Here is an 18,012-nt window from a genome sequence, read left to right on the forward strand (position 1 = left end):
GTTCTGCGGATCGGAGCGTGGAATGTCAGATCCATTAATCGGTCAGGTAGGTTAGAAAACTTAAAAAGGGAAATGGATAGGTTAAAGTTAGATATAGTGGGAATTAGTGAAGTTCGATGGCAGGAGGAACAAGACTTCTGGTCAGGTGAATACAGGGTTATAAATACAAAATCAAATAGGGGTAATGCAGGACTAGGGTTAATAATGAATAAAAAAAATAGGAGTGCGGGTGAGCTACTACAAACAGCATAGTGAACGCATTATTATGGCCAAGATAGACACGAAGCCCACACCTACTACAATAGTACAAGTTTATATGCCAACTAGCTCTGAAGATGATGAAGAAATTGATGAAATGTATGATGAGATAAAAGAAATTATTCAGGTAGTGAAGGGAGACGAAAATTTAATAGTCATGGGTGACTGGAATTCGAGAGTAGGAAAAGTGAGAGAAGGAAACGTAGTAGGTGAAAATGGATTGGGGGAAAGAAATGAAAGATTCTGGTAGAATTTTGCACAGAGCATAACTTAATCATAGCTAACACTTGGTTCAAGAATCATAAAAGAAGGTTGTATACATGGAAGAATCCTGGAAATACTAGAAGGTATCAGATAGATTATATAATGGTAAGACAGAGATTTAGGAACCAGGTATTAAATTGTAAGACATTTCCAGGGGCAGATGTGGACTCCGACCACAATCTGTTGGTTATGAGCTGTAGATTAAAACTGAAGAAACTGCAAAAAGGTGGGAATTTAAGGAGATGGGATCTGGACAAACTGATTAAACCAGAGGTTGTACAGAGTTTCAGGGAGAGCATAAGGGAACAATTGTCACAAATGGGGGAAAGAAATACAGTAGAAGAAGAATGGGTAGCTCTGAGGGATGAAGTAGTGAAGGCAGCAGAGGATCAAGTAGGTAAAAAGACGAGGGCTAGTAGATATCCTTGGGTAACAGAAGAAATATTGAAATTAATTGATGAAAGGAGAAAATATAAAAATGCAGTAAATGAAGCGGGCAAAAAGGAATACAAACGTCTCAAAAATGAGATCGACAGGAAGTGCAAATTGGCTAAGCAGCGATGACTAGTGGACAAATGTAAGGACGTAGAGGCTTAACTCACTAGGGGTAAGATAGATACTGCCTACAGGAAAATTAAAGAGACATTTGGAGAAAAGAGAACCACTTGAATGGATATAAAGAGCTCAGATAGAAACCCAGTTCTAAGCAAAGAAGGGAAAGCAGAATGGTGGAAGGAGTATATAGAGGGTCTATACAAGGGCGACGTACTTGAGGACAATATTCTGGAAATGGAAGAGAATGTAGATGAAATGGGAGATATGATACAGCGTGAAGAGTTTGACAGAGCACTGAAAGACCTGAGTCGAAACAAGGCCCTGGGAGTAGACAACATTCCATTAGAACTACTGACGGCCTTGGGAGAGCCAGTCCTGACAAAACTCTACCATCTGGTGAGCAAGATGTTTGAGACAGGCGAAATACTCTCAGACTTCAAGAAGAATGTAATAATTCCAATCCCAAAGAAAGCAGGTGTTGACAGATGTGAAAATTAGCGAACAATCAGTTTAATAAGCCACAGCTGCAAAATACTAACGCGAATTCTTTACAGACGAATGGAAAAACTAGTAGAAGCCAACCTTGGATTCCGTAGAAATATTGGAACACGTGAGGCCATACTGACCTTACGACTTATCTTAGAAGAAAGATTAAGGAAAGGCAAACCTACGTTTCTAGCATTTGTAGACTTAGAGAAAGCTTTTGACAATGTTGACTGGAATACTCTCTTCGAAATTCTAAAGGTGACAGGGTTACAATACAGGGAGCGAAAGGCTATTTACAATTTGTACAGAAACCAGATGACAGTTATAAGAGTCGAGGGGCATGAAAGGGAAGCAGCGGTTGGGAAGCGAGTGAGGCAGGGTTGTAGCCTCTCCCCGATGTTATTCAATCTGCATATTGAGCAAGCAGTAAAGGAAACAAAAGAAAAATTCGGAGTAGGTATTAAAATCCATGGAGAAGAAATAAAAACTTTGAGGTTCACCGATGACATTGTAATTCTGTCAGAGACAGCAAAGGACTTGTAAGAGCAGTTGAATGGAATGGACAGTGTCTTGAAAGGAGGATACAAGATGAACATCAACAAAAGCAAAACGAGGATAATGGAATGTAGTCGAATTAAGTCGGGTGATGCTGAGGGAATTAGGTTAAGAAATGAGACACTTAAAGTAGTAAAGGAGTTTTGCTATTTGGGGAGCAAAATAACTGATGATGGTCGAAGTAGAGAGGATATAAAATGTAGACTGGCAATGGCAAGAAAAGCGTTTGTGAAGAAGAGAAATTTGTTAACATCGAGTATAGATTTAAGTGTCAGGAAGTCGTTTCTGAAAGTATACTTATGGAGCGTAGCCATTTATGGAAGTGAAACATGGAAGATAAATAGTTTGGACAAGAAGAGAATAGAAGCTTTCGAAATGTGGTGCTACAGAAGAATGCTGAAGATTAGATGGGTAGATTACATAACTAATGAGGAGGTATTGAATAGGATTGGGGAGAAGAGGAGTTTGTGGCACAACTTGACAAGAAGAAGGGACCGGTTGGTAGGACATGTTCTGAGGCATCAAGGGATCACAAATTTAGCATATGAGGGCAGTGTGGAGGGTTAAAATCATAGAGGGAGAATACACTAAGCAGATTCAGAAGGACGTAGGTTGCAGTAAGTACTGGGAGATGAAGAAGCTTGCGCAGGATAGAGTAGCATAGAGAGCTGCATCAAACCAGTCTCAGGACAGAAGACCACCACAACAACAACAACATGACAATGTTCCTCAGAACAAGATATGGGAATGTTAGGAAGGCCTAAAGGTACCAAAGTACCTAATGGATAATGTGAAGATGCTGTACCAAAAGTGTTACAGCTGTGTCCACATAGGTAACGGACGATCAGAATTGTTTGAAACAAAGAGTGGTGTCCAATAAGAAAGTGCCCTATCGCCACTATTTGTAATAGTAATGGACAAGGTCATACAATCTGTCAATAAAATAGACAGTGAACGAAATACCCTGATGATTTGATAGTATGGGGAGGGACAGAAACTGAAGCACAGAAGAAACTTAATGATTGGAACAACACATTCAAAAATTTCGGACTAAAAGTAAGTAAAACTGGGGCAGCAGAAATAACCATCAACAGGCAAGGAACAACTTCAAATATATTTCTAGAAGGAGTCAAAGTAGAATCTGTCTCACATTTCGAGTACCTAGGAAGCATTATCTCGAAAGACAACACCAGAATACAAAAAGCATACAGTTTTTTCAGTCAAATCAGAAATCTCCTCTGGGATGATAAAATGCCACGAAAAGCAAAAGCGACCATGTACCACACCTATTTCGTAACAATCATAACATATGGTGTAGAAACATGTACCCTATTAAACAAAGACCTCAGCAGAATTCAGGAAACAGAAGCGAGATTCAACAGAACCATGAACCAAACAACTAGAAAGGACGAAATTAGGAATAAGGTGAACAGAAAAGTAGCTGGTATTGAGGCTCCTGTTCATAAAGAAACCCACGCTTAAGTGGTATGAGCACATAAAGAGAATGAATGGCCAAAGACCTGCCAAATGGTATTTCAACCTGAACTTCGCAGGAAGGAGACGACGAGAAAGACCAAGAAAACTCTGGATAGAGACTATAAGATTAGATGTGGAAGAGAAAAGACACAAATGGGAAGCTGTCCTGGAACAGAAGATATATAAAGAGGATGGGGAAGGAAGCCGGCCGTGCCCTTTCAAGAGAACCATCCCGGCATTAGCCTGAAGCGATTTAGGGAAATCACGGAAAACCTAAATCAGGATGGCCGTAGTCCTCCCGAATGCGAGTCCAGTGTGCTAACCACTGCGCCACCTCAGTCCTAAGAGGGAGACAATGAGTATATATATAGGGTGCACATTTTCGGCCGATTTGATGCGTCTTTCTCAGATCATTCTAAATAAATCGTTCTTCCCCAATTTTAATTTTTCTCGATTTCAGCGCCATCTGTCAATGATTTAAAAAAAATTTTCGGACAAAACTCGATTACTTTTTTGTGGAGAGTCCGAATCTGCAATAAAAAATGGGGGTTTCCATTTAAGATTTACAAGCTGCCCCCCACCCCACCCAAGGGGGCGGGGGCTGGGGGTCACGTGAAGTATCATTTGATGTCCCCCTTTGAGCTAACGAACTTGTCTTACACAATGTATAGTTTTCCAGGTAATCTCATCTGAAACTTCAGATGGACCACCCTGTATATATATGGATTAGTATTTTGTGGTGTAAGAGAGATAAAGAGTGTATACGTACCCTTTTGTGTGCAATTTGTATGTGTGCATGTGCGCGCGCGCACGTGTGTGTGTGTGTGTGTATGTGATCTACATGTTTTGTGGAGGGATTCATGGACAAGTAGTCGAAAGGGGGTTGGTGGTATTATTACTAATATTACTCTTTGTTGGAGTGCTACTCTATTACATTATCTATTACCGCAAGCAATGAGTTGTTTGTCATATGTACTTGATCATTCAACAGTTTTCTTTTTCTTTTTTTTTTTCTGCTTCGGTTTTCTGTACGTCGTAGTTTCCTTGCAGAGTTAGGAGGTGTTTTTTGTTGTCGATTCTAACTATTTTCGTGTCTTTTTCTCTAGAGGTTGGTTTGTGGTTGTGTTCTGTCAGGTGTTCTGGAAATGCCGAGAGGTTTGTCCCACACTTCCAGCATGTGTGTATTCTTCGTATCTAACATCCAATGTTCTTCCTGTTTGTCCTATATACCTGTCATCACAAGTGTTGCTCTGTAATTGATATATGCCTGCTTTCTGGTATATGTCTGTGTCTATTGTTAGTTTTGGAATGTATTTTTGGACAGAACTGTTGTGTACGCTATGTTTATGTCCTGTCTTTTGAAAATGTTGATGATTTTATGTGTGAGTTTGTGTTTGTATGGCATTAGAAACCATCTTGTGTTTTCTCTTTAAATTTAGGTACATCGTAGGTAATTGGTCGGTCGTGGTGGCCGCGCGGTTCTAGGCACTTCAGTCCAGAACCACGCGGTTGCTACGGTCGCAGGTTCGAATCCTGCCTCGGGCATGGATGTCCTTAGGTTAGTTAAGTTTAAGTAGTTCTAAGTTTAGGGGACTGATGACCTCAGCTGTTAAGTCCCATAGTGCTTAGAGCCATTTGAACACATCGTAGGTAAATTTGAACATAGCTTGTCCGAGAGTGGAGCCTGAGCTTTCTGAAAATTTGGTGTTGCCTTTATGCAGCACAACCACCCACAATATTGCGCAACACTGTGTCAATCGGAAGGAAGCAAATAAAGTAGTTGAAAGGGAAGTTGTGAGCGCCATGGGAGCACTGAAAGACATGTAGGTAGTACGACCTATCCTAGTAAGGGTGTAGACCTACTTGCAATTTATCGATATCGTGCAAACAGGTCTCAGGAACCAGGTTTGCTTTCGTAACTTTGCGTAATAACGTGCGCAACCGAGGAGTGAGGGATCCTGGTGGAACAGAGGCGCGATGTCTGGAGGTATGGGACTTAGCGTTTCCACGGCGCTGCTTTCCGGCTGCTCGGTGTTGCTCGAGGGTAGGGCTCAGTGCGCGGGCGTCCGTTAAGCGTACGGGTCCGGACCGCATGACGAGCCATGCGCGCGTGTGACCTTGAGATAGTGTCAGCTCATCCTGTGCAAGGCCGCGCCGCGCGGATATATCAGCTGGGCGATCGCTGGGAGCCTCATTCCCACAGATACTGCAGTACCGATAGCACCTTACTCACCGACATCTACTGTGCCGGCGTCCGTAACAGGTTGGTTTTACTCATATTGATATTCCGCTCTGTTGTTGTTGCAGTCTTCTACTCCTACCTCTATGGTCTGCAAAGCACCGTAACGTGCATGGCAGAGGGTACATTCAACTGTAGCAGTTATTAGGTTTTCTTCCTGTCCCATTCATGTATGGAGGGCGGGAATAATGATAGTGTGGTGTCACCGCCAGACACCACACTTGCTAGGTGGTAGCCTTTAAATCGACCGCGGTCTGTTAGTATACGTCGGACCCGCGTGTCGCCACTATCAGTGATTGCAGACCGAGCGCCGCCACACGGCAGGTCTAGTCTAGAGAGACTTCCTAGCACTCGCCCGTTGTACAGCCGACTTTGCTAACGGTGGTTCATTGTCTACATATGCTCTCATTTGCCGAGACGACAGTTTAGCATAGCCTTCAGCTACGTCATTTGCTACGACCTAGCAAGGCGCCATATTCAGTTACTATTCTGAACATATAATATTGTGAATCATGTACCGTCAAGAGCGACATTCATCATCAATGGATTAAAGTTAAGTCTGAAACTAATTACGTCCGCTTTCTGAATTCTCATTCCTTGTCATGTACCAGACCTCACGTCAGTATAGTTCTTCCCTCCTCACGCCAGCCTGCGTGAGCTAAAACGCGTGCATTTCGGCCTCCTCTAGTAACACGGTGTTGGCTCTTCTGCCAACACTACAGATGGTTTGCATGCCTCTGTGCTGCATGAGCGATGTGTAGGGTGTTGTAGTACGTCCCGAGAGTAATCATTTAAAGCCAATTCTTGAAACTTAGGGCAGACTTTCTCAGGATGGTTTACATCTGTCTTCGTGGGTCTGCCAGTTCAGTTCCTTCATCTACATCTACGTGATTACTCTGCTGTTCACAATAAAGTGCCTGGCAGAGGGTTCAATGAACCACCTTGAAGCTGTCTTCTACCGTTCCACTCTCGAACGGCACGCGGAGAAACGAGCACTTAAATTTTTCTGTGCGAGCCCTGATTTCTCTTGGTTTATCGTGATGATCATTTCTCCCTACGTAGGTGGGTGCCAACAGAATGTTTTCGCAATCGGAGGAGAAAACTGGTGATTGAAATTTCATGAGAAGATCCCGTCGCAACGAAAAACGCCTTTGTTTTAATGATTGCCACTCCAATTCACTTATCACGTCTGTGACATTATCTCCCCTATTTCGCGATAATACAAAGCGAACTGCCCATCTTTGTACTTTTTCGATGCCGTGCATCAGTCCCACCTGATGTGGATCCCACATTGCACAGCAATACTCCAGAATAGGGCGGACAAGCGTGGTGTATGCAGTCTCTTTGGTAGGCCTGGTGCACCTTCTAAGTGTTCTGCCAATGAAGCAGTCTTTGGTTTGCTCTACCCAGAATATTATCTATGTGATCGTTCCAGGTTCTAATCCTGCCTCGGGCATGGATGTGTGTGATGTCCATACGTTAGTTAGGTTTAAGTAGTTCTAAGTTCTAGGAGACTGATGACCTCAGATGTTAGGTCCCATAGTGCTCAGAGCCATTTGAACCATTTTTTGATCGTTCCAATTTAGGTTATTTGTAATTGTAATCCCTAAGTATATAGTTCAATTTACATCCTTCAGATTTGTGTGACTTGTCGCATAATCGAAATTTAGCTGATTTCTTTTAGTACTCATGTGAATAACTTCACACTTTTCCTTATTCAGAGTCAATTGCCACTTTTCGCACCATACAGATATCTTATCTAAATCATTTTGCAAGTCGGTTTGATCATCTGATGATTTTACAAGACGGTAAATGACAGCATCATCTACAAACAAGCTAAGACGGTTACTCAAATTGTTTCCTATGTGGTTAATATAGATCACGAATAATAGAGGGCCTATAACACTTCCTTGGTGAACGCCGGATATTACTACTGTTTTACTCGATGACTTTCCGTCTATTAGTACGAACTGTGATCTTTCTGACAGGAAATCACGAATTCAGTCACACAACTTCAGTGTCTCTGTGACAGTTTCCCACGAATTAAACAAATCTGTGACCATTCGTGCTGCCCTTCTCCGTATACGTTCAATGTCTGCTGTTAATCCTATCTGGTACAGGTCCCACAAACTTAATTTGTGAGCAATCCCTTTTGTAGACTGATTGCACTTGGCCAGTATTCTACCAACAAACCTAACTTTACCACCTGCTTTACCCACGACTGTAGCTATGTGAGCATTCCATTTCATATCGCATCAGAGTACTGCACCCAGGTATTTGTACGAGTTGGCCGATTCCAACAGTGTCTCATTGACATTATAGTCATAGGAGACTACGTTTTCTCATTTTGTGAAGTGCAAAATTTTACATTTCTGAACATTTAAAGCAAATTTCCAATCTCTGCACCACGTTGAAATTTATTAACATCTGACTGAATATTCAAGCAGCTTCTCTCAGACAATACTTCATTATAAACAACTGCATCATCTGCAAAAAGCGTGATTTCATTATTAATATTGTCTGCAAGGTCATTAATATACTACGTGAACAGCAAGGGTGACAACACCCTTCCCTGGGGCACACCCGAAATTACTTCTACATCTGACGGGTCTTCAGTCCAACCGTTGGTTTGAAGCGGCTCTGTATACAGTGCAAGTTTCTTCATTTCTACACAGCTTCTGCAACTTACATCCGTACGAACCCGCTTACGGATGTCTACATCCATTTCCTTTGATTGCCAAACTAACTATTCATTGGTGCCTAAGTACGCGTCGTATTACCGGTACCTACTTTACGTTGTTTTGTGCCACATATCCCTTTCTCATCAGCTGGATTCAGTACTTGAGCTAACCAACCACTTTTAGCATTCTTCCGTTACAATAGACTTCCAAAAGCTTTTATTTCCCTCTGGCCTATGCGGTTCATTGCACGCATTTCTCTTTCATACGAGGCAACACTTCACACACATATTTTCAAAAAAACTTCCTAATATTTAAATTTATATTAGACTACGGACACCCCTCCTCTCGGCTTCTCGCGGAAACCTCTAAATATCTACGATAGAATGATTTGTCTGGCGTAGCGGTAATTACATTATCATAATATTACCACGTGAACACGAAAACTGAACTACCGGGCCGGCCGAAGTGGCCGTGCGGTTAAAGGCGCTGCAGTCTGGAACCGCAAGACCGCTACGCTCGCAGGTTCGAATCCTGCCTCGGGCATGGATGTTTGTGATGTCCTTAGGTTAGTTAGGTTTAACTAGTTCTAAGTTCTAGGGGACTAATGACCTCAGCAGTTGAGTCCCATAGTGCTCAGAGCCATTTTGAACTACCGGCTTTTTAATATTAATTATACACGGAGACCAATGAAACTTATATAATTTGAAAGGCACTTTGCCATAGACGTGCACAGGGAAAAGGTATCTACGTAGCCGCTAAGAGTGGTAAAGAAGCAGATCCTTTCACATTCATAATTCTGATGACACCTTCCCTACCGCGCATTAAAGTCTCCAGTACGTGAACATCGAAAATTGAAGTGCTAGCAATTTCCACCCTGTGTACTGACCAGGTGCAACGGTAGGGATAACGCATGAAGGTAAACAATGTTTCGTGAAAATGCATTCTACGGATTCTCATGTATAAATGTTACAGTTATTTCATTTGCAGTAACACAAGCTTACCGGGCATCTACAATGCCACAACTGCTACGTTGCTGAAGTTGTGAGCAGTGGAAAGCAAAACGTAGTAACCAAGCGGTCGGGGGCAACAAACGTTGTTTATTATCGTTGTTTTCTCACTTCTGTCTGAGAGTAAATGGGGCTAACTTTGTATTCGTTAGTCGTTGTCACCACAAACTTTGAAGTGTTCCTAATTTTCAATTTCTTCATTTTGATGGCTAGGACTTCCCTTATTATTCGGAGAATGTATTTGTTTTAAGTTATGCATTGAAGAAGAACACTAACGGGTTGGGCTGAAAGACGAAGAGCTAGAGACACAATATTTGCACAGGCACAATAATAGGAGTAACGTTCACATTGATAATGATAATTCTGTTGTCGTTTTGAAGGATACATTTAAATGTGATTCTAAATAATTTTAACAGTTATAATTGCAGTTTCATGAATATACAGTGCATATTTCATAATGCAAATTATTTCAAATCAGAGACTACTGTACCGCAATACAACGGCATTCGCACTGTGTTGTCATAAAGGGAAAGTTAGTGTGCCGCTGTTAACATAAAATTTACTCTTTAACGCACTGTATCAAAGACTCACTTCAAATGATCGATCAATTAAAGCGAAATCAAAGAATTGTTTCAAGAATACTCATAGCTACTATGCAGCATTTGTTATGGGTCAGTTCTCAGACTAACATTTCAGCAACAGTTTTACGTGGAGATCATCACTTTAAGATACATGGCACTTTTTACCCCAGATTGGGTCCACTCACAGTTGGTCGAAGTTCGACCACAAGCGATACTAGTACAGCTAAATCCCCGAACTCTGATTCTTTAAAGAATCGAACTGCCATGTATAAAACGCCTTCAAACGTGTGATTCCTTTACAAATTAGTCAATGTGTTAAAGCAGCAATATATCAATTCTTGTAAATGGCTATACTCCTTTATCCGTATTTAACATTTATTGATATTCATCATATAACCTTTCTTCAAGACACAATCCATTCTTTAAAAGGAAGGCCAGCGTTGGCCGCAATATTGATGTTTTATTGATAGCAGAATCGATTTTAGATCACATAGTGATCATCTTCAGTGCTGTACAAATTAAACTCAGACACTGGTATCAAGTTATCAATAACCAAAATTGAGAAACGATCACAATAACTGTTACTGTGATCGCTTCTCAGTTTTGGTTATTGATAACTTGATACCAGTGTCTGAGTTTAATTTGTACGGCACTGAAGATGATCACTATGTGATCGAAAATCGATTCTGCTATCAATAAAACATCAATATTACGGCCAACGCTGACCTTCCTTTTAATTTAACATATAAGGTCGTTATGCATACAGCAGCACTCCATGGAGTCGCCAATCAACAATCCATTCTGTTCATCTGATCTCCCAAGTCCTTTGCTGTCCGTAATAGAATCTTAGCGTCCCCGGAAAAGACTGAACACTAATTACATTTACAAATTTCTTTTGTGTTTCCTTTACTGCTTGCTTCATGTACACCCCGATTAGCATGAGGGATAGGTTACAACCCTGATCCATAACCTTCTCAAATTCACGTTCGTTTCAGGTTCTTCGCCTCTTACAACTGCTGTCTTATTTCTGTACAAGTTATAAATTAACTCCGACTCTACGTAATTCATCCCTCACAATTTCAGCATTACATAAATCATATTACACTTAACAGTGTTTAAATTTGGGTTTGTCATTATTCAATCTGCGTTATAACAATGGCAGACCATGTCGTTGGGATTGCGGACATACTTCAGACTTTGTACGCGTTTAGTAGCCATTAAAACAATATAATGTGGAAGCAGTAAGGTGCACTACTCTGGCAAATCCAAGAAACTCACACGAGGAGTTTTGCGCGTCTATTACACACTAAAGAGCCAAAGAAACTGCTACAACTGCCTAATATCGTATAGGGCCCTCAAGATCACGCAGAAGAACCGCAACACGACGTGGCATTGATTCGACTAATGTCTGAAGTAGTGCTGGAGGGAACTGACGCCATGATTACTACAGGGCTGACCATAAATCCGTAACAGTACGACGGGGTGGAGATCTCTTCTGAACAGCAACTTCCAAGGTATCCCAGATATGCTCAATAATGTGCATATCTGGAGAGTTTGGTGGCCAGCGGAAGTGTTTAAATTCAGAAGCGTGTTCCTGGAGCCATTCTGTAGCAATTCTGAACATGTGGAGTGTAGCATTGTTCTGCTGGAATTGCCGAAGTCCGCCGGAAGGCACAATGAACATGAATGGATGCAGGTGATCAGACAGGATGCTTACGTACGTGTCACATGTCAGAGTCGTATCTAGACGTAACAGGGGTCCCATACCACTCCACGTAGACACGCCCCACACCATTACAGAGCCTCCACCAGCCTGAATAGTCCCCTATTGAAATGCAGGGTCCATGAATTCGTGAGGTTGTCTCCATACCCGTACACGTCCATCCGCTCGATACAATTTGAAACGAGACTCGTTCGACCAGGCAACATGTCTTCAGTCATCAACAGGCCATTGTCGGTGTTCACGGCCCCAGGCGAGACGTAAAGCTTTGTGTTGTGCAGACATCGCGGGTACACGAGTGGGTCATCGGCTCCGAAAGCCCATTTCGATGATGTTTCGTCGAATAGTTTGCATGCTGACACTCGTTGATGGCCCAACATTTAAATCTGTAGCAATTTGTGGAAGGGTTGCACTTCTATCATGTTGAACGATTCTCTTCAGTCGTTGATCCCGTCTTTGCAAGATCTTTTTCCGGCCGCAGCGAAGTCGGAGATCTGATGTTTTACCAGATTCCTGATATTCACGGTACACTTGTGAAACAGTCGTACGGGAAAATCCCCACTTCATCGCTATCTCGGAGATGCTGTATTCCATCGCTCGTGCGCCGACTATAAAACCACGTTCATCTTGATAACCTGCCATTGTAGCAGTAGTAACCAATCTAACAACTGCGCCACTTGTTGTCTTATAGAGGCATTGCCGACCGCAGGACCTTATTCTGCCTCTTTACATATATCTGTATTCGAATACAAATGTCTATACCAGTTGCTTTGGCGCTTTAGTGTACGATTGCTGTACCTTTGCGAAGATACTGGCCGTAAGGAGTCATTGTGGTTATGTGGTTAACGTTCGCGCTTTGGGAAAGGAGTGTGGACGTGGCGAAGGTTTGTAATCGATATTTTTTTCACCACTTGTCACATTATTAAATTTACATGACATTTGAGAGGTAATATAATAGAAAAAACCCTAGTGAATATAATACGTTATTTGACTATTTACTAATTAAATTTCGAGGACGAGGGAAAGCTAGGGAAGTCCAAGTCAAACGTCGATAAATAATGACGCCACTGACGTTATTCACAGTCAGTAATGTAGTAAATCACAGTGTGCCAGACCACAAGAGTAATGTACAGTTACTCGTCAAATGTGCTGTCGACATCACACATTGCAGGATGCTATTTTGTCATACAACATGGAAAACATATATTGAAACCTCATGCAAACAAACGTGGGTTTTTGCATTCTATTACCTCTCAAATGTCATATAAATTAAACAATATGACCATTGATGAAAAAAATATGAATAATTAAGTTTGGGTGGGAGTCGAACTGTCGCCTCACACACGTTCGTCTTACGAAGCTCGAAAGCTATGACTTTTTTTAAATCTCTTTTTGTTCGTTATTGTTCATTGAATTTGTTCGCGCCGAACGTCCGTTGACACTCATTAAAGTTCATTACTCAGTTTTTTTACTACACAGAGCAGCTAACCCTCTGGCCGAACTCGCTGAGCTACAGTGCCTGCCCCACTTGACAACCATGAATTCTGATGTGCCGCACTTAGGCACTGACACTTAAGCCACATAACTGACGCGTTAAACTTCTTTGGAGATTTTCTCTTAATTTCCAGAGTAGTGCACCCTACTGGTTGCACATTATGTTATTTTAATGGCCTACTAAAGGTGTACAAAGTTTGAAGTAAGCCTGTGATCCCAACGTCGTGTCCTCCCCACGTTGTATTATTCGAAAGTTCTGTGCTGTCTCACGTGTACTGTCCCCTACATTTCTCCTGAGTCCAAACTCATCAGCCCCGACGTCGCCTCCTACCTGTTTAGGCCAATCGTGTGTATATTTGCCTTATTAAAACGTCCGCAGCTCGTGGTCTTCAGGTAGCGTTCTCGTTTCCCGAGCACGGGGTCCGGGGTTCGATGCCCGGCGGGGAATCTTGCCTCGAGATGACTGGGTGTTATTGTGTCGTGTTCATCATCATCATCATCATCATTCATCTCCACTACGGTCGGAGGAAGGCAATGGCAAACCACCTTCACTAGGACCTTGCCACTACGGCGGTGCGGGTCTCCTGCATCGTCCCCTACGCTCTGTTACGGAATATGGGGCTTCATCATCATCTTATTATAACACTGATTTTTCATGATATATGCCTTCCTCGAAAACAGACCGTTTCATGGAATTAAATTTCAACACTGCCTGGGAAACAGGAATAGAGAAAAGGTATACCAGGTCTTAGTCTCATCAGGTAAACTATTCAGTCGTGTTATAAATTTCAAGCTGCAGCCTGTCAGTAACAGAGTTTATGCTCTATTATGAACATATAAAGCTAATTTCCCAGACACATAGATTGAACGTGGCACTCACTTCTTGCGAAATCATCCTTGTACAAATGCACTTGGTATTGAAATCACTTTACATTTTAGTGGAAACTCAATCTTTCACAGATTTGTATCATGTCTACCATCAAGAGATGGCTGACTGCCCGGATCAATGTGTGACACTCACAGAACAGCTGGGAAGAATTCCATCCTCACCACTTTAGCACATATGGTCCACAGAGTTTTAGTAGTCTGCAATATGTAATCAAAATTAAAACAATTGTTTATTTTCATCTACATTTTATCTCACATAACTGATGCCTCTAGACAGTCTATTGCACGTGATCAGGCAACCTTGCAGATTCTGATAATAGTTCATTGGAACCTACATAGAGCATAAGTTGAAAATAATAACAATAATAATACAAATAATTGCAATGTGGACATAGATATTACATACATTTTACTCCTATTAAGATAGTGGAATGTATATACAGTATTCCTTTCTAGTGCAATGACGATACAGTAGCAGAAAAGCACTGCGTCAAATACAAGGAATCAAGCCTGCCGAAGAAGTCAATATAGCAGAGCAAGAAAGATAAACAGCAGGGGGAATTTTGAGGAACGAAAAATAATAGCATAAATTTAGAAGAACGAAATAATAGGATAAAGTTAAATGAACGAGAGGTAATAGGACAAAACTGAAAGAAACAGTGATTAGAAAAACTGGGGGAGTATTGGCGATGTGAGAGAAAGGACAGGGGGAACGTAACTTGGATAAGCTGATAAAGAAGCTACGCCACTGATAACAGGAAATGCAGTTGTGAAACCTACATCTCTGATAACATGAGAACATTTGGTTTCGTCTTCTGTGCACCGTGGTATTGGATATGAAGCAGTTAGGTCAGTAAATTGTGCTACACGCGCAAGGCAGAAATAGGGAATGAGGTGCAAAATGATTTTGCGTCATGAATGGCCACATCAAATGTTGTTACAGAATGACGACAGTCATTTGATGTGCAAAGCGAAACACTGCATTGGCAGACTTGTTGTACGGTATTGTCTTGCAATAATGCTTGCACGTACGTAACGCAACCAAATTATGACTAATTTTTTTCGAAACATTTCGACCCATAATCTCATCCTCGGATTTCAAGACGTAGATGTAACTTGGGTATTATAAACTATTAATTAGATCCTCATTAATCTCTTGAGATACAAGAGTCTTGACAAGATTATAGCATCTCACTTTCCAAAAAGCTACATTTATTGCGACACTTACCTTTTATAATCTCCAAGATGTTCCATGTAGCTTAAAATGATTCAGCTCTCATCTCTTAGGCTTACTTCATTATTCCGTAGTAGCGTTATTTACAACTAATTAAGCTTGTGACAGAATTTAGTGGAAAGTGAGGCAGATAACAAAATTTAATTCTAACTACCTATCTCCAGTGATTGCGGCTCGTAGTTCAGTTGTGGATACAGCCGTGATGTTGATGTCTACGAGTTCCCCAAGTTTTAATTGTTTTAAATAAAATTCTAATTGTAATTTCATTATTTATTCACAATCTGTTCACATTTTCTAGGAAACACACTTCACACTTTCATTTTAACAAATAACACAGGACAAAGAGATGAAGACAAAAGACATACAGCTGTTGCGTCTGAAATTTGAACAAGAAATGGCCTGCTTTTTGTACGTATTAAAGCAACGGATCAACTGACTTACACCTGGCGCTTAGTCAACCATTACAAAAACTCTGCTTTGGCGTGAGAACGATCGAAAAAATAGCTTACTCAAATGTTGACAAATCATAAAACATATGTTAATCAAAAGTGCTTATGTATACTTTATAAATTTACAGTTTCAATGCAACAAAACAGTAATATTTGTTATGCAATCTAACATCGTTTTCTTTCCGAAATTTCTAGAACATAAAACCTATGCATCTTTGTTTGCATTAATATTTTGTAAAACATTTCTTTAAATAAATTATTTCCAATAAATTTACCCACGTTATTCCAGTCAGCAAGATGAATAATAAATTAAAATATTTAATCTTTGAAACAAAACTCTGACTATAATTACGAATTTCTCAATTCATACGTGGAAGGGAGCATAAAAGAAAAATTATTACTACTTCCACAAAAGCTACAATTCTTCTATGTTTGAATGTTTATTTGTTCCAAATGAGATAATAGCAAGACGAACTTTGTTTGAGAAATCTTACGTTTAAGTATCGTGCAAGGTAGTAACAAATGACTATCGACATTAAGTGCTGACGGGAACAGATGTAACATACCTATATTAGCCTAAATCGTAATTCAGCTGTAAACATGCATCCCAAACTGTGATACCGATCTCATGATATTGTTAATTTAGTCTGTCCCCTACTGCGTTACATGGTCGATATCGTATCGCTCTCTACAAGAAATGGAAAGAATAACACATGTACCGTATAAATATTACATATGCTGATATGTTAGTCTGCAACATAACATCGCCAGAAAGCATTTACACATCAGAACCTATCAAATATGCTACAGCTTAGCATTAGGAAATATGTATCATTTTATCATTATCTACTTTAAATGGTAGAATCTTAATGAGGAAACCATTTGAAACTTTTGATGAACGATGTAAAGTAGAAGAAATTGAAACTTTGTCAGTGACATCGTTGTGCTGTCAGAAACGCTAAAGACTTGGCGACAATAATCACAAATACTGACGACACTTCAAACCTAATCGGCAAGATATCAAAAAATTTAAAATACTCCATCGATTAACAGAAACTACGAAATCAATTTTTTGGGGTAACTAGGGATGTACTACTGCCCTCCAGGTTAGCCGAGAGCGCTAATGCGCTGCTTCCTGGACTCGGGTAGGCGCGCCGGCCCCAGATCCAATCCGCCCGCTGGATTAACGACGAGGGCCAGTGTGCTGGCCAGCCTGGATGTGGTTTTTAGGCGGTTTTCCACATCCCTCTAGGTGAATACCGGGCTGGTCCCCATGTCCCGCCTCATTTACACGACTCACAGACATTTGAAACACATCCGCACTTTTCCATGATTTACGCTAGATGCAGACAGATAGGGTACTCTGATTCCATCCTGGGGCAGTACGGAGTGGCGGCAGGAAGGGCATCTGGCCACCCCTTCACATTAACATGCCAAATCCGATTTAACCACGCCAATCCCGTAAACAATGCGGGACAAAGGCGCAAGCGATAGCGATAGCGATAGGGATGTACTGGTATTACGAAAAATATAAGACACTATAATGTATTTTCTAAAGTGAAGCAAAATTTTTGCAATGTGGAAAAGAAACCACACAACTATTTAGAAGTAGTTAATTACATATTTAGTACTAAAAATGTTCCCAAAACTACAAAGCCAATTGATATCCTCATAAACATCTGTAAATCTTATTTCTGGGCTTCGTTTTTCTATATTTCAGTTTCTGGAGCACTATTACATCTTTGTGACTGGTTCATCTACGTTGCAGAATTTGACACACACAAGTGAACGGTGTAGATGATGTGTGCATTTCTAGATAACAGGACACTCAAAATTTACATCTTCCACTGCAATTATGAAGCAAAATCACAATGAAGACCAAAAGCTATTGCAAGTTAACATTAAACTTCATTATGTTTTTAGAACATTTTAGTAGCTTACACACAGGAAGAGTAGCGTTTAATACGTAAGATATAAAAATAAATGACAACCCGCCATGGCAGCTGAGAGCGCTAACGCGCTGCTTCCTGGACTCAGGTAAGTGCGCCGACCCGGATCGAATCCGTCCGGCGGATTAACAACGATGGCCAGTGTGCCGACCAGTCTGTATGTTGTTTTTAGGCTG

At 41.0% G+C, this 18,012-nt stretch overlaps 1 protein-coding gene across 1 annotated transcript in view; it reads left to right on the plus strand.

The window, feature by feature from the left end:
• Window positions 1–5,795: 5,795 nt before the first annotated feature.
• The window catches only part of LOC126424847 (UDP-glucosyltransferase 2-like), a 41,980-nt gene continuing 29,763 nt past the window's right edge, over window positions 5,796–18,012 (plus strand). Inside the window, exon 1 of the mRNA XM_050087657.1 lies at window positions 5,796–5,857. The gene's annotated coding sequence lies outside the window, so the exon portion shown is untranslated. The remainder of the gene's footprint in view (window positions 5,858–18,012) is intronic.

Source organism: Schistocerca serialis, chromosome 10 (assembly GCF_023864345.2).
Source record: "Schistocerca serialis cubense isolate TAMUIC-IGC-003099 chromosome 10, iqSchSeri2.2, whole genome shotgun sequence".
Classification (NCBI taxonomy): domain Eukaryota; kingdom Metazoa; phylum Arthropoda; class Insecta; order Orthoptera; family Acrididae; genus Schistocerca; species Schistocerca serialis.